This window comes from Corvus hawaiiensis, chromosome 12 (assembly GCF_020740725.1).
Source record: "Corvus hawaiiensis isolate bCorHaw1 chromosome 12, bCorHaw1.pri.cur, whole genome shotgun sequence".
NCBI classification, from domain to species: Eukaryota; Metazoa; Chordata; class Aves; order Passeriformes; family Corvidae; genus Corvus; species Corvus hawaiiensis.
In genome coordinates this window covers 15020053-15027500 of record NC_063224.1, presented here as the reverse complement: position 1 = coordinate 15027500, position 7448 = coordinate 15020053, and the positions used below count along the sequence as shown (strand labels likewise).

Genomic DNA, 7448 nt, shown 5'->3' with positions numbered 1-7448 from the left:
ATCTCCATCACACAAACCTTTTTATAGGAAGACCTGCAGACAGACTTCCAGCAAAACAGAAGTTCATCAGCAACTGGATGTTATTTTACCAACCCAGTAAAAGTAGCCATTAGCAGTGAAGAGGAAACCTAAAATGGCTTGGAACATCCAGAGATTCACCAACAAGACAAACAAGCTGGAGGGAGTCAAATTTTCCAAGACCTATTTTGCCATCAATACTTGGAGGGGAGTTAAGGATACAGGAAAAGAAAAATATCCCAAAGTGATCATTCGGCCAAGAGGACTTATGCTCCTAATTGCTCATGTGCCTTTGAAAGTTCCCTACAGCTCTTCGCATTCAATTGTCTCTTATTTTGAAGATCAAAACAATGATGCAAAGTGCCCCTATTTAACTTAAGTGCTCTGACAAGGCACACAGACTATTCTTCAGCATTTGTGCTGTACATAGCCATCAGAAAATCACATGTTTATTATGCATACAGAGCTCTCACTTGATTGGAAAGCATCTTCCATTTTTTGCAGGGCACCCCAGCTCAGCAGCCAAGAGCACAGCTCCTCCATGGCAGACGCGGTGCGAATACTCACGGTGAGTCCCGGCAGTGTCCCTGGCTGACTGCACATTCTGACCCCTGTCCCGCAGCCTTACCCCTCTTCTGAAGCTCGGAGCAGGTGGAAGGACTCTGGAAGGTCCATGCTCTTGGCCTTTTCCTGCCCAATTGCACAAGGTTAACGAGACCTGCAGAGGAATCGCTGCTGGAGACAGGGCAACACGAGCCTTGCAGAGCATCACATCTGGAGTCCAGAGGCGCTTGCCTCCCCCACTTGCATTTGCTTCCCACTCCCTCAGATGGAGCAGGATCAGCGATTCTCCTTTGCAAAGAGCTCGAACAAGGACTGTGGAAGAAGAATAAAGGGGAAGGGAGATTTGAAAATGAAGTCTAGTTATTTTTTAATCTCATACCTGAAATTTATAGCATCATTCTCCCCTCTGAATAAACAACTATTCTGTCCCCTCCAATTACAACACACGAAGCTGACTGCTACATGCAATGTCAAATTTACACTGGTGCCTTTTATCAGGATTTCCTTTCATATTGCTCTCTAAGCAATGACTTTGTAAGGAGATTAACGGCATTATATGCCACACATTAAACAAACCCACATGTATACAACACAGCTTTTAAGAGATTTCTCTTTTCCCCAGGATGGCCCTTCCTATCTTAGAAGGTCTTGGTTTTTAGCACCCTCTCCCTCAAGCACTGGTCCACTACCACCACCACCAGAGAGGAGTTCAAGATATACCCAGTATCCATCAACACTGCCAATAAATCAGGTGGAGATAGCTTTATTATTCTTATTTCATGGGGAATTTGCTGATCAGCTCTACTTGTTATCCGAGATAAAGGCAAAAGGAAAAAATGTGGAGACTTACAATAAAGACAAGGCATACATTTTCCAACAAAGGCATCTTCAAAAGAGAATTCCTTCAAAAAGTTCATTTAATTTTTTTCCTTAATACTTGTTCTTTTTCTAAAAGCTATTCTCTCACTACAGTTTACAAAACCCAAACTAAACAAAACCTGACAAAAACAAACAACAATCTTCCCAAGTGCCGTGCAATCCACAGCAACATAACTGACAACTTTTTATTCATTCAGTGACATGAATTGTGGCCACCATAGATGTTTTCCAAGGGACTATCTAGTTCCTGTAAGCATCATCTTTCAGGAGACTGCTCAGAGTAGCAATTTGTTTCTGAAATGGATCCCAAATACTCAGGGAGTTGGAACATGGGTGGACTCTTCCTTCCCATAGACCTACCTGGTACCAGGCAGTGACACCCAACAAGAGAACCTGGGTGGGTGAAGAGCCAGCTCTTCATCGTCAGGTTCCAGGCTGCTTGCTTTGCTTTCCAATGACTTGGCTGGTTCTTCATATCGGATTGTTCCATTTCATGTTTCCTGCTCACATACATATAGCACTGTCATCTCCCCAAACCCACAGATCAGAGATGCTGGAGGGGCTGTCTCCCCCTGCCAGGCCCTCCTGCCTTCCCTTGCCTCCTTGCAAGACTGTGGAATGTTCATTCTCTCAGCTTCTTTTGCTGTCTACCACATCTCTTCCATCACCTGTAGTGCTTTTCCTGGTTTCTATTGCTCTTTGCCACATTCTTTTCCTTTACTTTCTGTCCACACCCCGGCATCCCTGAAAGTTTTGATTTTTCAATTCTCCACCTACCAAAGCTACTCAAACAGAACACTGGAGAATGACTGACCTTGACATACAGGTCTAAGAAAAAAAAGATTTTTTTAATTACTATATTATTACCAACAATAATACTGAATCAGTTAATGGAAAACAGATCAAATATGCTTCTCTTTTTGTAGGGGCTGAAAAAATTAAAATGCATTATGTAATTGTCCATACTTTTTCTGGGAAAATAAGAAACCTACATTCAACAACTTCATGTTCAGCTGTTTCTCCAGCTGGAAAGATGGGGAAAAAAAATTAGAATATCCATTCATTCTCTGAAGAGGAAGCAACCAGTCTTTACACAACACAAATTAGTTTATCTAGAACTAATATTTTATATTTAACCCAGAAGCTGATCTAAGATCTTGGCTTCATCCAGATGAAAGGCCGGCTGCTTGTATATTGGTGAGGCAATCCTACTTAAGTAAAACTAGAATTGTGTAGATGGAAACTACTTCTATAGCAGCAAAATTAAGGGAAATAAAAAAATTGAAAAGTCTGAAAGCAGTCATCAGCCAAACCTTTCTTCAAATGGACACTTTCCAGGTACCAAAATGATGAAAAGGCACCATATATGCAGCCTAAAGAGTTATTGAGGTGAGGCTGTACAGTGTTCTTATAACCAGAAATATCAAGTTTCCTCCCCCTAGTGTACCCCTCTGGGCTTTAGGCACACAAATAATGGAATAATTGCACCTGGCAAGAGAGCAATGAAATGAAAATGTCCCTAAGTTACTAAAGTAACACACACACCTGTAGTAAGAGATTGATTTGCCTTCCAACAGGAACTATCCTACAATCTCTATGATCCACAGACTCTCAGAAACAAAATGATGTTCACTCCTTACAAAACAGTATTTCAGAGTGTACCATTTGCCCTCTCAGAGGGGCAGGAATGGGACGCTCATCCAGTAGCAGAGATCACATATCTCCAGCAAGGAGAAGCACGGCAAAGCCCCTCATTATTCAAACACCCACATGATGCTGGGGACACCAGGAGCAAGGAGTCACCTCAGCCAGGACCAGCTGCAGAGGCAGCGATGGAGCCTGTGAGCTCCTGCTTGCCCTTTCCAGCACCAGGGTAGGATTCTGCCTCTTCCTCAGCAGTCCCACACACAGAGCAAGCACCACTGCAGGTGACTTTGCCACTTGGCTTTGCTCTTCTCACACTCACACACTCAGGTGTGCCTGCACACATGCTGACACAGGGGCACATATTTCTGATCCTTTCATTTGTTGCAACACTGCATCCATGGTAAATACATCCATCCTGCTGCAGTAAATCATCGTTTTACAATGGATATATACCTATATTATTACTGTAATGCTGATGTACTGAACCATTAGTATAAAAAAGCAAGCAGGTGATAAAAATGATGCAAAGACTCCCATAAAGTAAGAAACAAAACCCAAACTACTGTAGCAAACATTAGCACTGAGATAAGTAAATTAGCGATTATTCTGGAGATAAATTAGTGGGTAGATAGGAGTAGGTAAAGTATATGTGGCTGCTTGTATCTTTTCCAGTTGGGAGCTGTGAGCTGTGTCTCCTAGAATCTATGTCGCGTCAGTGCAATAATATGGATGGATATTTAAGACTAGGCTATGACCATGACTCTGAGGCAATTGCCTTCCATAGAAGTCAGCACACCAGCAAATTTCATCCTTATTAACTTCGCTGCTTTTATACATCACACTAATTAAAAACCCTACCATAAAAGTTGCTCTCAGACACTTTGCATAGAGTAAATATGCTGTGGGAATCCAGTGTAACTGCAAATTTGCCTCTAAGTAGAAAACAGTCAGTGACCCTGAAGAGATCAATTTTTAGGCTGCAATACAAGGTATCCATGGAACGGAAAGATTAACTCTTCTCAGCATTTGGAAGTATTTCAAGACTCCCAGTGAAACCAAATCTTCAGAGAAAACATACATTCTGAGTGGCTTTGGAATCCACACCTAATATATAGAGAAACCTTCAAAGCAGGTCATTTATTTGACATAATTGTGCTAACATCCCTTTAAGCTGTGCAAACCAGAAAGATCATTTCAAAATATTAACTTATTTCTTGCTATCAACAACAATGCAATTAATTCCCCTCAATAAAGATTGTTTTTGCAAAAGAGCAATAAGGTGCCTCTGCAGGGGGCATCATTATCATTAAATAATCACACCCCAGGAGACGCGAGGCACTGCGCTGCACCATGTACATTTTAGCACTCCGGAGTATGATTAGTTTGCGTTAACCACACCCCAGAACAGCTAATTGGGAAAAGACTATAAACTGAGGAGATTTCTGGATTCCTTTTATTTCTGGAACTGACAGGGAAACCAGGAAGTTTTTAACCAGCCGTGTGGAAAAGGTGGCCAGGTGTGACCTAGCAAGGCACTGTCTCTCTATGGCTGTCACCGGAGCCCATAACGCCAGCCTGCCGTGGCAATGCACATCAATATCTCCATCCTCAAAAAATCACATGAGCCAACCCCCTCTGTGTAACAAGAGGTTAGGTTAGGACTTTGGGATGGGGTGTTTTCTTACAAAAACCAAACCAGGCCCAGCTGTTCTGCACAGATAGAATCATGGAATCATTAAAATTGGAAAAGACCTCCAAGATCAAGTCCAACATTCAACTGAAGACCACCGTATCAGGAAGTGCCAAGTCTACTCACTTTTTGAACACTTTCACGGATGCTGATTCCACCACTATTTATATATATGCAGGAAAACAGGCACATATTATTTTAATAGAATGGCCACTTCTTATCTGCTGGATTTTTTATATCATTTTGGACAGTCTGCTGTGATATTTGGCAAATCTTTGGAAATACATGGGATTTTTTTTAAGTACATACTTCCAGAACATAGATAATTGCTTTGCATGGTGCTGGCTGGAGTCCTGAGGACTCAGTTGTTGGGTTGGTTTTTTTTTTTCAAACCAGTGGTCTTTACCACAGAATGTACCCTGGCAATTAGATACCCCTGCTACACATGGAAGCTATGACGATTATACTCTAGATTAGTCAATTTTCCCTTGCTGAAAAGAACACGTAAGAAAATTGTGAAAGAATCATCTCACAATTTGGATGTGAATAAAGCAGAAACCACCTCATCATTCTGGAGATGAAATTCAAGCCTGCTTTGACAGCCTCAGGCATGACTTCAAAGGCAACCACACGGGCACAGGATCAGCACTGTGAATCTAGAACCACGTACAAGGGTAAAGAAGCTCAGTGACTATCCCGGAGCGGGCCAAGCCTCGCTGCTGTGGACCTAGCAGCCCTTTTCTGGGATACTGCAGGCCTCTCCTTAGTTTCGAAAATATAAGGGAAGGGGGAATGCAGAAGAATAGTAACTCCTCAAGGAATGATGGGGACACCATAGAGATGGCCCCTGCGAGTGTGGAGGGCACACACCCAGGACAAGGCCACATGGCCTGGGACAAAGAAGATCCCACAGCCACCTGAAGACTGTGAGAAACTATGGCCACGGGGAGTCCCTACTATACACAAGCCCTCTGGGGGTAGGGTATGACCCCTAGACCTGTGTGGAGGAGATTAGTGAGCAGCATTTGTTGCTTGTATTCTTAGCATGGGCTATCTCCATATTCAGTGCTGTTACCCATTTCTTGCCAAAAACTGAAAGAGACTGAAAATTTTCTGCAACACCTTTAGGTTAGATGCACCAAGCCTTACCAAACAGCCCTCCTTCCTCCTCAGGAGCCAAGAATTTTGCTGGTGTGGGAGTGTCATTAAAGCTGTATTAGCAACGCTTCTCCCATTTATGGGTCAGACCAAGTTGAACAAAGGCTTTTCAAGAGAATAAAACAAAAATGAGAATTAGAGATACAGTAATTCAAATGAAACAAACAATACCACATGCATGAGCAAGCAATATACTTATTGTTAACACAGGTTATTTTATAATCAATATTTAAAGTATTTTATCAGGAGTGTAACTGATACTTCATGACTATGTATGTGCAGCCAGTAAGGTATAGATTTATAAATAGGAGGGTTATCGTAGCTTCAGTGTAGCAAGGCACAGCCGTTTTAAAATTGAAATTCTCAGATTTTATCTTTCCACAGGATAATGTAACTTTACAATTACTTAGCTCATAAAGAACTAATTTCATTCAGCTTCCAATAAATACTTTCAAAATAGGAGTCTATAGCAAGATTTCTTGAGTGGTCGAATCATGAACAATAACCATCATAAAGACTTTGAAGGAAAGTCTTGATAATGAGATTAATACCTGCAGGCTTCCCTCACAAAGATTTAGTTTTATAAGCAATTAATAATAACCTCCTTTTTCTATTTTTTTATATTACAAAGAAAATAAGTTATTGATTTCAACTGCAAAAATAACTATTTGCATAACACTGTTGATTGTATGTTCTACTAGCACAATCAGGATTAATTGAAGCAAAATATTTTATTATTTTTAAATGGGTAAAGATTTTATATATATTAGCATTTGAATCTGATTAGAACAGTCTGTTTACCAGCACTATTAGGAGCACAGCTCCTATTACCATATTCAATCCACACTATGGCATAAAGCCTTCCTGTTGACACCTCTGTACAGACTTGTGGGCAGACCTTTGAAAGCATTCCTAAATTTTAAATATGACGAGTACTAGCAACTATTGCTCAGCTCTTCTTATATTCTAGATATGATGTTCTTAATCAAATATTGTGAGTGAAAACAGCAGGCAGTCAGTAATCTATGGGAATTTTGCCACTGATTTCCATTTTATCCACCTGATAAACCCCGTTCTTACCTCCATGTTTGAATGTGGGAGGAAGCTCACCCCGCAGAAGGGCAGCCAGAGCATCTAAGTGCAGTCTATGTAAATTGCTGATGGAGGAAGAGCCCCTGCCTTTAGGTAGTGCTTCTGCTCTGGGGAGGGAAGTGTCAGATGCCACAAGTTTGACAGCCTGGATAAAACCTTTGACCTGCAACAGGGCAAAGCCAAAACACTGTGATGAAATAATGTAATTCCCACCATACTTCAACTTTCTCAATTGGGCATATTTCTAAACAGATCACATTTACTATGAAACCACATCTAAACTTTATTTCACATTTAAATTGCATGCATGGTTACCTTTTTTTGTGCTTTTCTGCGAGTACAATGGTTTCAAATGTAAAACTGAGGCAACCCAGTGATAGCCCTTTTAAGTCGATGAACT

General features: G+C 41.2%; 1 long non-coding RNA gene across 1 annotated transcript in view; it reads right to left on the bottom strand.

The window, feature by feature from the left end:
* LOC125332163 overlaps nucleotides 1-7215 on the bottom strand; it is a 7577-nt gene extending 362 nt beyond the window's left edge. The window contains exons 1-3 of the long non-coding RNA XR_007206376.1: nucleotides 7037-7215; nucleotides 5948-6061; nucleotides 1-894 (exon numbers count right to left, since the gene is read on the bottom strand). The exon at nucleotides 1-894 is cut by the window's left edge and continues 362 nt beyond it. This is a non-coding gene — a long non-coding RNA (uncharacterized LOC125332163). The remainder of the gene's footprint in view (nucleotides 895-5947; nucleotides 6062-7036) is intronic.
* Nucleotides 7216-7448: the final 233 nt, after the last annotated feature.